We start from the raw sequence: 20708 nt of genomic DNA on the forward strand, positions 1-20708 counted from the left end.
GTAGAGGCTGAGCAACTAATTAAAACCCAAAGGATACAGAAATCACTGAATATAAATATCTGATTATTACACCCCCCCAAAAATCTAGTAAATCATTAATGATCTTTTTAAAATTATGAAAGTTTAAAACTAAACAAGACACACATACGTACACACACACAAGCAATAGCTAATTTTCCATTTTTCCCCCCACTTATTGTACAAACCTGAGTTTTTGTTGGAAGTAGAAGCATTCTGGGTGTTTACATTAGCATTCCTAAGAGAAGAATGTAATTTGAGGAAGGATTCATGAAGCAGGTGTCAAGTCCACAAAGTCCAAAACCCAATTCAGAAGAATTCTCATGAAACCAGGCCTGGTTCAGATAAATGCTCCTTTATTGTGTAGTACATGCAGCTTGAAACAAAACATTGCTAAAACTAAAGCCTGGGTAAACTTCCCTCTATTTATCCCCCCTCCCCTTGTTGCCATGGCACCTCAATTCCTCTTCACCTGGTGGTGACCTCTTTCCTTCCTCCCAAGGATACATAGCTCCTTCCTGGCCATCAGGCCCCCACTGGCCTTGCCTGCAATCAGGTCGGGCCTCATTGCCCATATTCGGTTAAGCTCCTCACCATCTCCCAGTACTACTCCTATTACAACCATTAACTACTAGCCCCCCTCCCTAGTCACAATTGGCAGAAGCAAATCAATCAAATTCCCATTGACTGCTATGCTTTGTAAATTAACAATTGCTGGTGGATGCAGGTTCTGACAGCAGGTTTATAACAATAACAGATATTATATTTATCTCCAGGGAGTACAATACAGTGATATCTTTCTGATGCTGGAAAAGGTTGAAGGAAAGAGAAGAACAGCAACCAGGTGAATGGACTCAGTTACAGTGGCAATGAGTGCACTGTTGGGAGACCTGAAAGATCAGATTAGGGACAGATCGTCATGGAGAAAATCTATCTATGTGGTCGCTGGGAGTCGAAAATGAGTTGATGGCATACAATCAATCCATCAATCAATCAAATCTATATCCCGCCAGAAGGAAAGTTGAAGTGCATATGCTCCCATGTGGAAAGACAAAAGGAAGTGACCTCAGATTAACAATCTCTTGGACCAAGAGCAGGCAGAGAGATAGACAAAGAGGGGACCCATTTTGCTATCTATTCATTCTGCCCTTGTAGTCAGTAGGTCATGAAATGCTGAAGAGTTATTGCCATTGAAGTTGGGCCTCTGCAGGTTTCTGTCTTCTAATGTGCTGGTTTTAATACTGATGTCTTTTCATGATTCCTAACAGGTACTAAATTACATTCAGACATATTTGTGGTTTGAGGCTAAAGATGCAGATATTCTTACAGTGATAAAATATTAGCCTATTACTATAAAAGTTGCTTTCTATCTTCCTGGACAAATAAGAGCATCTTGGGTGGCATTTTTATTTACAGTAAGTCAGTTTTTCTCTTTCTCACTGTTACACTCTTGATTTTATAATTGTGGAGTTCCATTCACCTACTGTGCGAACTGAATAACAAATTCAGTTGTCCATTTTGGACAAAGCTGAAGTAACTCCAGAATAGTACTACTTTTACACCTTTCCAATGTAAGTGGAGACCCAGAATTTTAGAAAGGATTTTGTCACCCTTTCCTAGATGACCAAGAGAGAGTAGAGATCATGAAGCCTTTGGAAAATCAGGTTCTTTTAAGTCCCTCCACATGTAAAGGAATGGAAAAGATAATCTTGACAAAGGAATGGATGAATAGTTAATAGAAAAATGAGGAAACAGATTACAGGATTGCTACTTTATTGCATTGGGGTATAATAACAGTATCTTGAAAGTTTGCCAGAATTTCCCTCTTACACCTTCCCTTTCCCAGGACTGAATTGTCTTTTTCCCCTTAAGGGTCCATTGAGATTTCCTCCACATTTCTTTACAATTGCCCAAAGCAGCACTTTTGCTCCCAATTTTTAACTCCTAATTGAAAGGACCACTTCCTGATGTTTGTTTATTTATTTATTTGAACAATTTATATAACAATTTATAAGGTTGCTCATCTCATAGCCTGACCCTGGACAGCATACACGGATTCAAAGCAAAGAACAACAAATATAAGAATACAATACAATCAGCATAATACATGCTATTGTCACTCAGTAAATTCTGGAACCTCTGGATTGGATTATCCTGGAGGGTAAGTGGCCCAGTTCCCAACAGCTGTATTTGCATTAAGGATGGTAAGGAAGTCCAATTCCATTTATTATGCCTATCTTCACTCAGGTAGTGTTACTGCCAGTCCAGATAGGTGGGCAGAACTCAAGGGAGGGGGGGAGCAACTATGCTCTACTTGCCTCCTCCCAAGGCTAGAGTCTTGTGAGATTCATGCATCTGGCTTTTGACTCAAGTCAGTGCCTCATCTGAATCCACAACATACCTGGAAGCCAGGGAAAGAATAAGATACTTGCCTAGGTCATGACACCACAAACTCTGGACTTGCTCCTCCTTTCTCCATAGACATCCAATTCAAGGTTACAGAGTGAAATTGAAATCTAAACACATTGTTGTGTCTGTCATCTCAGCTGAACAAAAGCCATCCTTTTCTTGGCCTCCTTATATGAGGGTAGAATGAAAAAATAATGCCTGCAATGTTATAAGTTGCTGACTGATGGCAGTACTGACATGCTAGGATTATTTTCCTGTTTTATTTATTAAAACATCCCTATTTATACTAAAATTATGAAGGCATTATTTCTCATAGAACTCTTGTACAAAAATGACATTTACAAGACTAGCATCAATTTCCTGTTAGTTCCTTGGATCATTTGTCTTCCTTTCTCTATAGCTGTCTCTATAGCCACCTTCTTACTTATGCTATTGCTGCTGTCTACTCATCTCCCCATAGAGGTGAACATGCATGAAAACAAGTATTGGTGAAAAGCTTCTGAGAGAGCTAGTGATAATCAACACACCAGTGCGGAGCCAGAAGTAACCATCCTGTGATTTAGTCATAGGCAACTTCTTTTAATCCAAGCGGATGGAGATGATAATTAAGGGACAGGTCCAAGGATTCTCAGGGGGCAGATCTTTGGGTTAAGTTGGGGGACTCTTGTTATCTCTCCAAGGTTGCAGACCTATGATGATTTGTTAAATGCTAGGGCTGCTATGCATTAAGGAGACCAAGGTAGATATGCTGAATGTCCAAGCCTATTGAGAGAAAGAAAAATCAGTTTTGAAACTGCTAAGATGAACAATCTACTTCAGTTTACTTTATGAAAAGTGGGTTGCATACTATTCAGAAATAGGGAAATGATTCTGTACTTCTTACATCCCCAATTTCAAGCAAGCTGCTCTCTCCCATTTATACATTAACTTAATTAGCACTTAATTTGTGATTTCTGCTTACAGCCAAAACAGAATAAATGCAAAACCATATACCCTTTATATGTTTTTTTTAATAATAATGCATTTGTGTACACATTTATGTACAAGATTTTTCTTATACACTTAAAAAAAAAATAATGCCTTGGGATAATGTGTTTCTTCACAGAGTTATCTCCAAAATAAACATTCTTGTAGGGGTTATCTGAACTGAGAGCTGTATCAGAGAACTCTGACAGAGACATATTGACACATATTGACATATTCCATTTTCACTGCACATATCAGTTCTGGAATTTGTGACCCAGCTCAGACTAAACAAACTCCTCCACTATTACTATGTGTTGGTCTTCATATCCAAAAAGTGTGACTATAACAATGCTTGTGCAAGAAAACAATTTCTGTTCTTGTCTTTCTTCACACCATCTTTCAATAAGTTGAGGGAATAACCAAAATGGGATAAAATAGTGAAAGTGAGTGCTGAAAGTACACCCTGGAATGAACTTGGAATTATTTAGTCAATGATTAGACCTATGATATGCATGTACATAAATATACAAGGTTTGGTGGCATGGCAATCACTATATATTTGTTGGTCTTGAAACCTTTGCTTCAGATGCACAGAACTTGCTAGCAAGAAGTGGCAAGGCAACTATAGATATTAACAATATAATGGAGTGAGCAAACACTCCCTGGTGAGGTGCCATTGCACTGCAAGTGAGAGGCTCTCTCTTTACACTAAAGCATGAAGGTGGGTGGTGGGTTTACAAGGAGCAGAACCAGGCTTCCTTACTTTCAGCCAGCTTCTACCATGGACTGAGGCCAAGATGGATGGTTTGAAGTGATATCAGAGGAAAGCAGGCAACTCCAAACATAATCAAAGCCAGATGAGTTTAAGTGAAGGCATTTGATAGCAAACAAGCAAAAGAGGAAAGATGGATAAAACCCTCAGAAAGGCAATTTTCTATACCAGACCAACTCTTTAACCATGCCACTCAGGCAGTATTATCAGACTCACTTGTGAAGAAATAATTTTTAGAAAAGCCTTTCATTTCACTTTGATTTTTGTGTATGTTTGTATGAACAACAGATGGGCCTTTTAAAAAATGCCTTTTGAGAGAAAACTGAGCTTGTCTTTCAGAAGTGCTTCATTCATTTACTCTGGGGTCAATTGCCTTGAGAATTTGACTACCTATTGCTCTGAAGCACAGTGTTCCAGGAACGCTACCCCCAACCACCATCAATATATACTGTACTGCAAAGAGGTATTGTGAACATGGCTTTCATGCATTTCAATGGAATGCATTTGTGAATCAGAAATTCAAGAGTAAAATCTCTCATTCCATTCTCTCTCTTGTAGAGGACTCCTCATTTAAATAAATTGAGAATGATTCTACTCAAACAAAAGATGACAAAATGTTAGTACATTGATAAAATAGTGCTTAATGTCTGTTTCCAGCATCACATTACTCCCTCTTATTCTATCACAAATGGGAAAAAAAAAAAGACTGTATTTCATAATAGGCTGTTATTCTTTGGTGCTAATAATGATGCCTAGGAATTAACTGTGGACTGCCTTTTTCAAGAAATGTTGTTCAGATGTCTTCTTGTTTCTATTTTGAATGTGAAATCTCAGCCTATTTGAAAATGATGGGGTATACTTATGTAACAGGATTAGTCAGCTCAGTTTAATTTTTATTAGAGCAATCAAAGTCCTACAAAGTCAATTTGAATCAATACCCCCAATTTATCTTTCTCTGACATGTACTTCAAAGTAAAAGGGTGGAGGGAGAGCTACCCTCTGAGGCCAAATCTTCATCTTGACACTTCTTGAGAGACATTTTGTGTCAAGAAGAATTACTTATTGCCACTTCACATTGCCTGCTTTTCTATGTAACCCTGACTTAACAGCAGACATGCAAAGCACTGCAATGTGACAGAAACGTTGTGATAGCCATAGAATTTAACAAAGAAAAGTGGTATCTCTTGGAAAACTAGAGATTTTGAATTAGTGCTAGTGAGCAGAACTGAAACAGTTGTTACTATCTTCAAAATTATTCTTGCAGAAAGCTTATTTATAGCAAAAAATAGTTATTTACATAAATTCCCCCCCCATCTTTAATGAGCTAAAGATTTTTTTTAATGATAGTGTGGATACCTGTTCTGCCAATTTAATCCTGTTTTTAGCCTCTTGTGTGTCCTAATCTATAAATCTAGCAAATAGATTTGTGAAGGAGCTTAAAAAAGCTTTGTCTGACTTTCAGCTCAGTAGTCTGAACAAGCATACACTGTGGCTTCTCAGCAGATGATCTTTTTTTTTTTTCCATTACAGAAAGGCAAGAAAAACAAGATATCCATAGTTTCTGATGGGCCACATAGCTAATGGACCCCTGTTTGATGGAACCCAAATTGTAACATCCTGGTCTTAGAATTTATAAGTGGAATTGAATTCATTCTTACAATCCAAAGCTCGAAAGATTCTTTAAGTGAATGAGAATTCAAAGTGGATGGAAGCTGGCAGACAAACAAAAAGTCATCTGAGCATGGGTATCTTTGGAATACTTCCCAGTACAATTGATCCAATCCTTTTCATGGATTGATATCAAGGGGAAAAATTATTCTGCTCTACCTCGCCAGACAGAACTACTTTGTTTCAGTCTGGAATCTCCCATCTATCACTTTCACTCCAACATCTCTACTTTGCTGGTTGCATCAGTCCCAACTAAAAGGAAAACAATGCCCCTGGAGTGAGGGGTGGGGGGTGGGGTGGAGAGTGGGGGAGGGACAATTTGCAATCTCTGTAATTATTCCAGCCCCAACAATCTTTAAAATGGTTTTTCAACATTTTAAGACAGGAATTACAGGAAGGCAGTCACATAATCCTCAAAATAATAAATTTACCTTTATTTGAGAAACAAAATACCCACCCGCCAAACCTGGTAAGAAATCCCAGCCCTAGCTTTGTTTGTGGCATGATCCTGCTCTCTGGTGTTCATTGCCTCAACCCTTGGCCTTTGTCTCATCCCAAAATGTTAATTCAGATCAACCCAAAAAGTGTTCAACTCTGTCTTATATCAAATCAAATCAAATGTTTTATATGTTGTCTGCATACTGGGTACTTGTTATTCTTCCAAGTCCAGACAGTGTCATTGCCTGTCAATGGGCCACCAAGGTCAGAGGTCTCACACAGCTTTCTGATAGTACTGCATGGTTCAAAAATACTTTGGAGGAAGTGTTGCATGCTGCAGCCCTCACAAAAGAACTACCCTTCTTTGCTGTTCATTAAACTTGTTCAGGCTTCCACATCAGCCTGAGATAGTCTGTATACATATACAATATACAGACTGAGAGACATCATATTGTTTTTGTAAATTTGCTGATTCTAAAATTCTAAGTGTCACATCCTTTCTTTAAAGCCCTGTGGGGAGCTAACGGCTGTTATTTGCTATAAATTAGAGACTGTTTGGGGAAATTCTATTTTTTTCCCCTCTTTGGAAGGAAAGCTTTGGAGCATTTTCCATCTCTTCCTGCCTCTTTTTTTCAAATTATTTGCAACAACCCCCATGTTCTATTATTTCTACCCACACACTTTTCAAAAAACGCAGTCTGTCAACACTCTCAAAATGTTCTTTCTTGCTTTCCATCTTTATTTCTTGTTCATGAACTCATACAATACCCAGATGGTTGCTGGACCTTGAGTGTGTGCTTAAGCTTTCCATTCTAAAAACACTTTTGTGTTAAATGGATGGTGAAGTGTCTGAATTTTCATTTATAAACAGCTTTTGTTGCCAACACTCTAGCTTGCTGAAAGTGCAGCTCAGAATGCCAGATAATCTCCTGATGATGACTGATCCTGAAAGGTGGGGTTAGCAAAAGTGGAAAGCAAAAAATTCTTTATGGTATGACTCCTTTCAACAAGGCAGCTGAAATGCAGAAATGACTATGTGTGATTTTCATTATACAAATAGCATTTAATAAGGATGATTAAATCAAAATGTAATAATTCTCAGTGATAAGACGTCTTTGTGATAACCAAAAGGGGTGTTACTTTGGTCTCTCAAAATTGTGTTTATAGAATACATAGCTTTTGCAGAGTGCAAAAATTAAATTGAGGCAAGAATTTGGGTTAAGCATAAAAATTATACTGTTGCAGTAACTAAAGATCTGTGGGATCACTGTGAATTTCTGGAAACATTCTAATATGATTGTACCAAGGAACCAGTCAATTATCTCCTATTGTCTACAGAAATACCCAGTTGTCACTTCACACACAAATGATATCTGACCGTGTAGGACTAGAATCATATATTCATCAGTAAATTTTGCTACAGCCTTGTATGATGGTATTATAACATTCCCCTAAAATTGTAGAAGTGGGTTAAAGTTGAAAAAATAATTTGAATGTGTGGCTAAAATGAGAGGTGAACCATGCATTTACCTATGCATTCCTTAATATCATTCTCAACCTCTTGGCTATAACCAAAGATTTATTGTTCCTGAATGTTGAAAATTATTATGGCTAAAAAGAGCCACAGTGACTATCTTTGCACCAAACATGTGCAAAGACTGCATAAGCTAAATCATATAACAGGAAAAGTGGTTATAAGATGACAATGATACAATAGAGTTTGTTCCCAGTGATTAATTTTCTTTTGCAAAATTCTTGACTACTTTCCTGAAGAACAAAAATCAATGTTTGTGGTATACTTTAAAAACTGACAAAAAACATAAAATTAAGGGATGTGTTCTCCTATAGGTTTCTTCTACTTTAGAGTCAACATTCTACAGATATCTTTTGTAAAAGTAAAATAAATGTATAGGAAGGAAACATGACTATCATGTGCAATTTAGCTAAAAGTGAACACACTCCTTCACATTCCTCCTATTAAAACAACAACACCAGTAATAACTTTATTTTTTCATGATCTGTCCATCGCTTATATTTAACCCTTATTTTGAAAATATCCTTGCATTTTTATTTTTTGCAATTTTTTGCTTTTGTTTTTATTTATTTTAGCAATGAAAAGACAAAATGAGGGCCAGGAAGCAGATGTCAGCAGAGCTGTTCAGTTAGGGGTTGGATAAGGCTTGGTGGGAAAGTCAGATTAGGAACAAATGGTCTTCCTATAGAAAGAGAAAATACTGTGGCTGGATGCAAGAGAGACTGGAAAGAAAGAAAGAAAGAAAGAAAGAAAGAAAGAAAGAAAGAAAGAAAGAAAGAAAGAAAGAAAGAAAGAAAGAAAGAAAGAAAGAAAGAAGGAAGGAAGGAAGGAAGGAAGGAAGGAAGGAAGGAAGGAAGGAAGGAAGGAAGGGGAAGGAGAGAGGGAGGGAGGGACGGAGGGAGGGAGGGAGAAGGGAAGAAAAAGAAAGAGAGAGAGAGAGAGAGAGAGAAAGAAAGAAAGAAAGAAAGAAAGAAAGAAAGAAAGAAAGAAAGAAGGAAGGAAGGAAGGAAGGAAGGAAGGAAGGAAGGAAAGAAAGAAAGAAAGAAAGAAAGAAAGAAAGAAAGAAAGAAAGAAAGAAAGAAAGAAAGAAAGAAGGAAGGAAGGAAGGAAGGAAGGAAGGAAGGAAGGAAGGAAAGAAAGAAAGAAAGAAAGAAAGAAAGAAAGAAAGAAAGAAAGAAAGAAAGAAAGAGGAAGGAGAGAGGGAGGGAGGGAAGGAGGGAGAAGGGGAGAAAAAGAGAGAGAGAGAGAGAGAGAGAGAAAGAAAGAAAGAAAGAAAGAAAGAAAGAAAGAAAGAAAGAAAGAAAGAAAGAAAGAAAGAAAGAAAGAAGGAAGGAAGGAAGGAAGGAAGGAAGGAAGGAAGGAAGGAAGGAAGGAAGGAAGGAAAGAAAGAAAGAGTGAGTGAGTGAGTGAGTTCAGGGCCTTTGCCTTTGCCTTTCCCAGTCCCCATCCTATCATCTTCTTTTATTGCTCTTTGTGCTGGAAGGAGGAAGAAAATGTGGAAGCATACGCACACGTGCAAATACTTAATGTGTTTCTATATGTGAGAGTGGTTTGTGTGCAAGATAGAAAAATGGTACATGTGGAAGGATGATCAATTATTGTTATAAATTAAGTACTTCTTTAAAAGGCAATAAAGTTTGATCAGTAGTGATTAATTCAATTAATATTAATTTGCTTTGACTGCCTTTTTGGGAGTATAACTTTTGGCAAGTAGATGTGCACACATACCTAAATACAGTGTATGAGTGTATTACATGCACGTATTTATTGTGTTAGGGAGAGGGAAATCTCCAGTACTGAATTTGATTTCACCACAGTTAACAACCCCTAGCTGATTTGATGAGAAAGCTGGGCATTTCTAAGATTGTTGTTTGGGTGTTTATTGTCTGGGATGGAAGTGAAGAATCATTTTAAACTCTCAATCATGTCCTTTCAGTTAAACTTAGGGTATGTTCTGTATGAAAGATAATAATAAGGTGTAAAGAAAATATGCTCTTGGCTTTATGCAAAAAATCTGCATCCTCTGTAGATCAGATCTGGATATTAGCGTTATTGTTTATTCATGGGATTTAGATATCACATTGGAACTGATGGGAGAAGACCTGTGTTATCTCATTCTGCTTACCTGTTGTTACCTCCATCCCACACCTACACATATAACTGTAAATTGCTGTTCTAAGAATTATTAGGCAAGGCCAATGTCCTCTTTATGCAAACAAGTTGTATTCTGTACTTTCCTATACATAATCATATACACACATACCCAGTATTGTAGTGATGCACACATGGAGAATGGTCTTATGGCTTTGCTTGCTACACAGAAAAAAGTAAAGCTCACTCCTTCTCTTACCACTATGATGAGATGGGATTAAAAAAAAAAAAAATCTAGTCACAGAAATCCTTCATTTCATGTATGGTTAATATAATCAATGGAGTCATCATTATGTCCCTCTATCTGTGGCATAAACAAGTCCCAGGATTTGTATTTTTATTTCATAGCCTTGTGATATTGCATTCATTTGTTTTCCAGCCCACCAATGATACAACATAAAATCATTGTTACTGCTGCCAGTGTTTTCCCTCTTCTCCTAATACAATTTTTGCATGGGCACAATATAACAATTTTCATCAACACCGTGGTCAGGAGTTGGGATCTGCCCAGCTCTTTGGCAGTTGTGGGCACCCTCTCTCCCTTCCAGTCCCTTCTGCTTTGGCATAGCTGCGGGAAAGACTAAGCATCTGTTCACATAATGCCTAACCCGTGCTCTCTGAAGCCCTTGTCAGATCGTTTATGGGCTCCTCATATACATTTGAAGAAGCAAGATAGAAGGAATATTGAAGCTTTTGAACTTTGGTGTTGGAGAAGACTCCTGAGAATACTGTGGACAGTCAACAAAACAAACAAATGGATCATCAAATAAATCAACCCAGAGCTCTCGCTCAAGGCACACATGACCAGGCTCAAATTATCCTACTTCAGACTTATTATGTGAAGACCTAGCTCTCTGGAGAAGGCTGTAATGCTGGAAAAGGTGGAAGAAAAGAGAAGAAGAGGACACCCAGCAAAGGGGATGGACTCAGTTACAGTGGTGATGAGTGCACTATTGGAAGACCTGCAAGATCAGTTTAGGGATAGATCATTATGGAGAAAATCTATCTATGTGGTCTCTAGGAATCAAAAATGACTTGATGGCACATAATTGATCAATCATACATGAGCTTAGCATTCTCTGGAAAGAGCACTAGCTTTGTCTTGAAAGAGTGCTAGTACTGCACTGCACAGGTCAGTTTCTGTCATCAGAAAGTATATGACAAACCTTCCTCTGCTTCTGCCAACAAAGAGTCATACATGACCACACTTTTAGATAGTGTGGTCCCATTCTGTCTCCTCTACAGGCTACCTCCAGGTACTGGCCTTGGTCTCGTGTAATCAGCACCATAATTCTCTCGCAGCATTAGTTGAGAGTAGTTAAGGAGAACCATTGATGGTAGATCACCTGTTGGCAGGGAGGAGAAAAAATGAAGCTACAGAACTCTATCAAGGGCTGTCCTTAACGTATCCTACATTAAAAGAATTAGCAGAACCTTTTCCTAGTGATCCTGAAGCAGAATAGGAATGGCAGTGAAGATACAGTAATGCAATCTATGCTAGCATTTTTTTCCCCCAGCTGGCTCACACAGCCCTTTAATGCTGCCCCCGCTGTTCCCAATCTATCCTTTTTTTCCTGTTGCAATGGCTGTAACATTTTTGGCTCCAGTTCTCTCCTTTCATTTTGAATGCCAATCCCATATTCCATTTTCAGTGTTTTTGTATTATAGTCAAGTTTTCCCCTCATTTGTTTCCATGTACCATTTTTACCTTTATCGAGCTATTTCTCAGACCTATATGATTTGTGTCTTTTTAAACCAGCCAAAAAGGTTACATCTCAGGTGTCTCTGAACTACTGTGTTTTCTCCTGTCTCAGAATATTTGTCACCTTTTTTTTCTTTGCATATTTAACATCAGCCTTGCTTTATTTGTATATAAATAGAACAATCTTTTTAGTACAAAAATGAATGAATAGAATGCAAAGCTTGAACATATGGAAGGAAGAAAATAGCATGAATAGAGTGAGGAAGAAAGGAAAAGGAGCCAAAACAGGCTTCCAAAATGTCGTGAGCCATTCTCAGTGAATCAAAACAGGACTCATTAGTACAAGAAATGTACTAAGAATTTTCATGAGGAGGAAGGAAGCTTTTCAGAAAAGTGGCAATCATATTTTGGGGGAAAAAAGGGTACTTCTTGTCAACATAAGTGGCATCCTATCTCTGATATGAGCTATACCAACTGGTAGTTGCTTTCTCTCACAAGGTCTTCAACAAGGTCTAGCAGGGTTAATTCCCCTTTGCCAGTGTGACTGAAATGATGCCATCTGCCTCAGGATGCTCCCTGATGCAACATAGAAATCTGGATGGAAATTTTATGGATACAACTGTAAATATTTTAGCTCTCATATAGGCAGAGGGCGAGGATTACCATCTCTCTTCTTGCCTAAGCAGCAACCAAGGTGTGCACACACGCATAGATTTTTCACTCACTCTGTACCTGTGGCTGTCAGAGGAAGTTGACAATGGCATTCATCACAAGTGCTTATGCGATGAGTTGTTTCTATTTCGAAATATCTGAATCTGGCTCCTTTGTCATGACACTTCAGAGGTACTCTGTGTCTGGGCAGAAGAAGGAGAGGGCCCAGAGACTGCTAATTATTATAGCAGCAGTGGAACAAATATGTTTTATTTCCTGTTAAACTGTCTATCGCTGAATAGTTTAAGATTTTCTTCTGGTCTTCCTCCCTAGTCCCCCATTTCTTTCATTAAAAAATGTCTCTGTGGAAAAAAAAATGGCTCTACTCTGCAATGAAATGTGTGTGCGTGTGTATGTGTATCTGATTATCTTCCTTTCTTCCCTCCCTGTAAGTATCTTATTTGCTACTGGAGAAAGTTGACATAATAATATTTCTGCAAATCCATGGAAAAAATAACTGATCCAGATTTGTGGAAACAACACTATACAGACTTAGTACTGAAACTGAAAGTGTGAACGATGTTGCAAGTATTAATCACATATTAAAATATTATCATATTTTCCCATGTTGTACTAAGCATAATGTTTCTATGAAATCTATCCACATTTTCAGCTGTCACTGATGTTGTTTGTAGTGGGATTTATGAAACAAAGCAAACAGGGAAGACAGAGTTATCCAATTCATTATTATGGATTTACAAATAAAGTTGGACATCTTCCCATCTAACATTTGATTCAATGAGGCCAAATGAGTTGACATTAGTACACATATGTCTGAGTTCCAGAAGATGGCAGTCTTTGAATAAATTGTCTAGGTGGATAAAATTTTGTTTTTAAAATCCATTTAAGATTTTAGTAGAGGTTTCTTCATAAACACATAAAGAAATATTTTACAAACTGAACAACAACCAAAATAAGGCTGATGAGTTTTTGCATGGTAATAATTGGACCAGAATAAAGTATAATGATACCAACAGAAGAGAATATATGTAGCTCAGGGTTGAACTGTGGAGTCCTTGGGGCTCTCTGAGCTACATATATTACTCATATCATGAGTAATGTTTTGATACATGGCTGTAAAGAGTGATGTCTCAGCCCCCAGAACTTCTCCCAGAACACGTATGACTTTCAAGATGTAGAGCAAAGCCTAGTATGGCCTTCATGCCAGTAGAAGATGCACATTTTTTAATACATTCTACACAGAGGAAAGCCAGAGTCTGAATTCATTGTGAAGCATATATGAAAATGAAAATGAATGTAAAGTAACATAAACTGATACAGGATGGGTGGGTGAGCATACAATATATAAAAATATGCTTATAAACAATAAGAAGGAGGAGGAAATTGTATCAAGGGAGCAACAATACCTCCCTAAATATTGGTATAGAGTCTCTAAGCTATTACCAGGGGAAACAACCTCCCTGTCAACTTCACTAGGGTGACCATACCAGGAAATCCACAGGGAAGGCTAGAACTACTTTTATTGATATTAGCTGCTTCTTCTTCTTCTTCTTCTTCTTCTTCTTCTTCTTCTTCTTCTTCTTCTTCTTCTTCTTCTTCTTCTTCTTCTTCTTCTTCTTCTTCTTCTTCTTCTTCTTCTTCTTTGACTCAGGGAGGCGTCTGTCTGACATAATTCTGAATATTATCTTGTTTCTCAGGGCTTAAGAAAGGTTTCAGCTCCCTTTGCATAGGTAACAATTCTTGTCTATTTCCATCAAGGCAATCTTTCTTACTCAATACACTCTCAAAGGCAGAAAACCTTGTCCTCAAGTTTTTGGTGATTCCATTTTTACCTACTGTAGATGTGAAGATTCAGACTGCAACTCCATTACTTCATGGAAAAAACGTGGCTAGACAGTGGCTCATATTTCAGGGATGAGAAATTATTTGCAGCCTGAGGGCCACATAAAATCTCCCAAGGTTATACAGCAATTACAGGCAGAACTGGATGCAAGAATGGGTAGATGTATGAATCAGAACTGCTTCACATTTATGGCTATGCATGTACATAAAAGCATAGCTCAATTTATCCTCTCTGTTAAGTCAGTCTCTCCCAACCCTTACAATCCCACCAGGTGCTCTCTCTTTCTCTCTCTCTTTAACAAAGGGAAGGGTTAGATATAGGCCATCTCCTTCCACCTGCCTAGAATCCTGACTTCTTTTGCAAGGCACCTTGTCTAGGCTCCGAAGCAGGGTCAGACCAAGGCTATAGGCTAGACTGGGGTGTCCAACAAGTATCCTAGAAGAAGACAGTGGCAAACCATGTCTGTATTATTGCCAAGAAAACTGCATTGTTGATATGTCAGTGAAGTCCCCAAGGGGTCAAGTCTGACTTGAAGACTTTACTATTCACATGAGTTTTATATATCTATGAGGGCACCTGTAATGAGTCCAGAAGTCTATAGTGGATCTTAAAAAGATGTTTGGCCCTTGTTTGTGAAGTTTACCTTGGGCAAAATACTGAAACAGATTATTAAATAGTCACTTTGTCAGCATTTAGAAAAGAATGTTTTTGGTAGGAGCAGGTGTTTATCAAGGACAAATCATAAAAATTAACCTCCTGTCTGATAGAGTGACAAGCTTCTTTGATTAAGGGAATGCAGGTGAATTTAGCTTCAGCAAAGCATTTGGCTAAGTCTCCCATGAGATTGTAGTAGAAACAAATGGCAAAATGTGGGCTGGACAATGCTAGCATTGCAGAACTGGTTAAAAAACCATAGACAACAAGTGCACATTAGGGATTCCATCTCAAGTGGGAAGGAAGTGCTGAGCGATGTAACACAGAGCCCTGCCTATGTCATGTGCTTGGGTGAAGAACTGGAAAATATTGTTATTAAATTTGTACAATGTAAGATGGTGGGCTGACAAACACCATAGAGAACAGTATCAAGATTCAAGGGGAGCTTGACAAGCTCGATAACATGGACAGAAACCAGCAGGATGAAACTTGACAAGGACAAATGCAAATCCTTCATTTGGGTAGGAAAAAAAAAATCAAAGGCATGATGGCATGTTTCTGGGCAGCAGTATGTGGAAAATGATCTGGGTATCTCAGCGTACCACATGCAGAACATCAGCCAACAGTATGCAGCTGACCTCTTTTGCAAGGCACCTTGTCTAGGCTCCGAAGCAGGGTCAGACCAAGGCTATAGGCAAATTAAAAGAAAAAAGAAAAAAGGAAAGCAATAAAGCAAGCAAGAAAAGAGCAAACAAAATCTTGGGCTTCATCAACCAAAGTATAGTGTCAAGGGCAACAGAAGTAATCAGTCTTCTATTTTGCTTTGCTTAGATTGTGCTTAAAATATTGCATCCAGTTCTGGGAACGGCATATCAGGAAGGGTACTGACAAACTGGAGCATGTCCAGAAAACAGCAACCAAGATGATAAGGGACCTGGAAAGAAAAAGAAGGAGGAACACCTTGGAAGTGTTATGTATAATTAGCATGGAGAAAAGGAGACTGTCTTCAAGTACCTAAAAGAATATTTAAAAAATGAGGCCATATTGTTCAGAGTTGTTCCAGAAGAAAGACAATGCCCCCCCCCCAAAAAAAGACTTAAATTACAACAAGCACACTGGTTGGACTTCAGGAAAACACTTCCTAATACTCCTCAATGGCAGAGTTTAAACAGAAACTGGATAGCCATCTGTTGAAGACGCTGTAATTGTGGATTCCTGCACTAGACAGGGAATTGGACTAACTGAGCCTCATGGTCCCTTCCAACCCCAGCATTCTATGATGAATAAAAGAATAGGCTATTCATGCATGTGTTTGTGCAGCCCTATAATACAACTACAAGGATGAGAAAAAAATCCTTTGCTTAGGGTCCAATATTCAGGAATGTGAGCCATTTCAGCACAGAGAAAAGGGCCCATTGCCTGAAATAGACTACAAACACCTTGGGCGTAACACGAGTCTTTTCATTTGTTGCAGAGTTATTTTTCCTGCTAAATGATCAGTATGCTATCTGATCATTGGCCCCTCCTCCTCCTCTTATGCATTTTCAATAGGAAAAAAAAATGCATTGCATTCCCTCCAACGTCTGTTCAGCTGTTCTATGAAATTCATTGGCACTGCAAATTATAGGTGGGAAATTAAAATGTGGAAGAGCAGCTGAAACAGGTGCATTGCTGTCTGTGATGAGTTAAATGTGGAATAATCTCTAAAGCAAGAGATTATGACTGCTTTTTGGACCTGTGCTGTACACAAAGGTCTAAAAAAATTACCCCAAGTATTTGCCAAACTGTAAAATGTCTGTTTTTCTATTGACTCATCTGCATGACACTTACTTCAAAACTGGATAGTGCCACATGGGAAACGCCCAGAGAAAGCAATCTGAATACTCAGTCCGTGGGGGTAGTTGCTTAGTCTAGGAAATAAGACACAGTCCAGCAGTGTCTCTACAAATTTCCACATTTCCTAATTGTCTACTGTACAGAGATGGTGTTGTGGATAAAGCAAGGATGATGATAAAGCAAGGATGAGCTCCCTCTAATCACAGGCCATAGTTTTCAATGTTTGGGAAACATGGGGGGCGGGGGGGCGGGAGAGAGAGAGAGAGGCTTTCCCTGAGTGGTATATATTTACTCTCCCCAACCTTTTAAACTCAGTAATTTGAGAAAGTTATAAACAGAGATGAACCCTTCATTCTTAATTATTAGCTTTTTGAAATGTCCACATAGCTAAATCTTGAGTACCTCAAGGATGATAATCTTTCCCATTAGTCCCAAGCAGATGGTCAAAAATGTTTGTATCTCTAATCTAACAGTATCTGAAAGACCACAGTTGCCCACTCCATAGCTAAATATTCATTCAAAGTAACAACAAATTCTGATTTGGTTTAGTTTTGTCATCATATTGCCAGATACCATCAGCTGCATGTTCTTACATCATCTCCACAGTTGATAACTTCTACTTTTCCTGATATTTCATGGGCAGAGATCTGTGAGAAAAGTGGTGCTAAAACAACAGTAGAAATGTATTTATTGTATCTGTTACAATCAGCAGCATAAAAATAAATTAATCTAAAAATCAACATTTTCAAATGTAAGCAAACGAGCACCCTGTATAAGAGGTTCAAAACTGCTGATTTTGAATACTTCAAAATGAAGTAGGAAATATGGTGTATGAGTCAAGATAACAAAGTTACTCCCTCCCCCAATCTACTTTCCCAGGGAAATATACTGTCAACACAGCCAAAGAAACAAGACACAAGAATGTTGATTAAGGTGTATGGAAACAAGAATAGCACTAAGAAATCAGGTCTTTGGGATAACATACCTTGAGAAAGTAATACATCAATAGCAGCTTTATTTATAGAACACATCCTTTGTCTAAGTCAAGCAACCGTTGCTTTGCAATACCACCCCATTACCACATTATCCTTATCTCATCAAGGCAGAAAACCAATCAATTATGCTGCTATATGCAATCATATGTATAATCTAATTTTCATAATTCTATATAAGGTGTTGTATCCTTGCCCCTTTTCAGACATTTGCTTCATCTGTCTCTGGTCCAGTAACAAAACAACTTGTGTTTCAGTGAAATAGTGTGTCTGATCCCTATTACTAAAGTACTCATTGAATACATTTCTCCTACAAAAGCTTATGTTTGAAAAAGGGAAGGGAAGGGAAGGGAAGGGAAGGGAAGGGAAGGGAAGGGAAGGGAAGGGAAGGGAAGGGAAGGGAAGGGAAGGGAAGGGGGAAAAAAATCTCAATCTGGTAGACATTCCAAAACAGTTATCTAATCACCTAACAGCTTCCTTTTTTACAGCAAACAGGATTATGCTTATTTTCATGTGTCATTTATTAAATATTAGCCAGTTTAGTTTATTTAAATATATGGTCATAGACCAAGCATGATATTGAGCAGGGTGAAATTTGATAAGCATTAAGTAGATTAAATCAATGCAAATCCTCTTGTTTAAAATAAAAGAAGAAGCAAATTTGGTTTTAAAATGAAGTACAGTCATTCATATTGTTGGCAAAAATACTTAAAAAACATTTAGGTTAACATTTTGTACAAAATCCAATGAATTTTTAATTTTCCCATTACATGCACTGATAGTTATTGTTTCTGAATACCAAATAACTGAAAAGAAACCTGTATGTATTTCCTTTTTTGTTTATGTGCAAGATTAGAATTTCTTAACAGAAAAGCAGGATGGGAGGTAATATGCACGTAACATGCTATTCAATCACATCTGTGTGGAAGAGATAGGTACATCTGAAACAAAGTTCAGAGATATCAATTTAGAAACATTCCAAATGGCAAATAGCTATTTAACTCTTCCACTAAACAATGTTAAAATTATACCCTGACTGAAACATGCACAAGGTAGGAATATGCCCCAAACAAAACATTGGGCTGGATTAAGGTCAACTAAGCACAGCCCAATAATGGTGCCCCTCCGCCCTTCCATTACTTAACTGACAAGACTTTACGACTCATTAAGTGCTGAAAACTAAAGCTGGGTGTGTCAGTGAAAGAGTTACGGGCATGATAGCTGAGAGAGGGGAGAGAGAGAACCTATGTGGTGGCCCCCTACCCTTGCTCCCTTAAGCAACATGCTCATTTTGCTTAATGGTTCATCCAGGGCTGTTCTAAACTCAAAACATTCAAAACATTCCACTGGAGCGTTTCAATGTTATTCTGTTCTGATGGACAAAATACTTTAAGTATTTGTCATACATAACAATTCCAGCTTGAACCAAGCCAGTTGAACTCCCTCCCTCCCGCCCTCCCCCCAACCTTTATCCTAGAACCATAAAATAGATGAATTATTGTACATGCTGAATGTTTTCCACAAAACTTCAGAAAAATTGCAGGGCTCTCTGTGTATGTGTATATATTGCTACTCCTATCAGTGGCAAAGAAATCAAAAGTTAACTGAGCTTTTCAGTGTGCCTGCACGAAAGTTGCAGAACAGAGTCAGAAGAAGGAAAGAAAGAAAGAAAGAAAGAAAGAAAGAAAGAAAGAAAGAAAGAAAGAAAGAAAGAAAGAAAGAGAAAGAAAGAAAGAAAGAAAGAAAGAAAGAAAGAAAGAAAGAAAGAAAGAAAGAAAGAAAGAAAGAAAGAAAGAAGAGCTGCAATGCCCTCTTTCAACAAAACCATGAAAAATATATCAACAGCAAAAATACACTTCTCTGACTGTTTATTCATTCACAGGGTACATATTTTGTATTTGGTAAATTGCCTGCAAGGTTACAACAACAATAACAAGGCAACATTATTTTGCACTTGGCAGTCTGAAAACTCCACAACATCGCAACACTATCTATAATGCATACTTCTGCATTTGCCTGGGAAGAAAACAAAACAGACACAGAACATCAAGAGACATTACTGTATAATATATAAAGTTAACTTCCCCATAGCAAAGAATTTAAAAACAGCAATAAATTTACCTTCCAGGCAGGCAGTATTCTAAACAGATACCGTTCCAGATTCACTTCTGCCACAACGTTATATGGCCACAAAGCTAGTGAATCCTGTCTGACACACAATATAATCTGGGACAGCCAGCACTGGGCATAAATGTTTGGGGTAGGCAAGGCCAGTAATCCTGAGCAGGAGGAAATGGGCTAGCCTTTATTCATATGCCAGTGGCAGATTGGAAAGTCAAGCACATAGTACCCATATGGGTCCAGCACAATGCTGTAGAGTGTATGCCAATACATTCACACAATCTAATTGAAATTCAACTGACTTCCCTCCCAATAAACAAGTGGGCCCCATTTTATACAAGATGGATGCAATTTACCACAGTGCACAGAGGTGATGCTGTTGAACTCATTGAGGTATGTCATGTTCTTCTGGCTGCCTTCTCCAACCCATCTAATAACCCAAAGAGGCATTTGTGCATGCCCTAGGTATGTGCAAAGGTTCTTCTGACATTTTCAGTAGCTACTAGGAAGCGCTGGAAGAGGCTCCACAGATGTGCTGCACTTCTACAGAAGCCTCTTCATGCTGGAGAAGGCAACTGGAATGACACAAAGTGAAATAACTTGGCAACATTGTTTTCCTCTTTAGAAGTGGGGCATGTTGCATCATGAAACTTTGCTGAAAGTAAGGAAATGTGCAAAGGAAAGACTTATTTGTGGCTATACCCCCACCCCACCCCACCCCACTGGATTTTGTGTATATCAGATAGAAAGATGAGAAGACATCCTTTATTTCCCCTCTCATCTGAGTGAATTTTAATCTATATATTTATTTTTTTATATTTATTTTTTTATTTTATTTATTAAATTTGTATGCTGCCCATCTCCCCCAATGGGAGAGCCTAAAGGGAATTTTAATCTATACACCCTAAGGGGCAGGTCTACTCCAAATGGCT

The 20708-nt window shown here is 38.1% G+C and overlaps 1 long non-coding RNA gene across 1 annotated transcript; it reads right to left on the reverse strand.

Moving 5' to 3' along the window:
• Positions 1 to 1678: 1678 nt before the first annotated feature.
• Positions 1679 to 19915, reverse strand: LOC148216421 (uncharacterized). Its single transcript, XR_015795422.1, has 3 exons — positions 19777 to 19915; positions 11123 to 11302; positions 1679 to 3189 (listed from the first exon to the last, which is right to left on the reverse strand). It is a non-coding gene; the product is annotated as an uncharacterized LOC148216421 (long non-coding RNA).
• Positions 19916 to 20708: the final 793 nt, after the last annotated feature.

Source organism: Python bivittatus, unplaced genomic scaffold (assembly GCF_059951505.1).
Source record: "Python bivittatus isolate LINGU-HERP-01145 unplaced genomic scaffold, Pbiv_v1 ctg000060_np1212, whole genome shotgun sequence".
NCBI classification, from domain to species: domain Eukaryota; kingdom Metazoa; phylum Chordata; class Lepidosauria; order Squamata; family Pythonidae; genus Python; species Python bivittatus.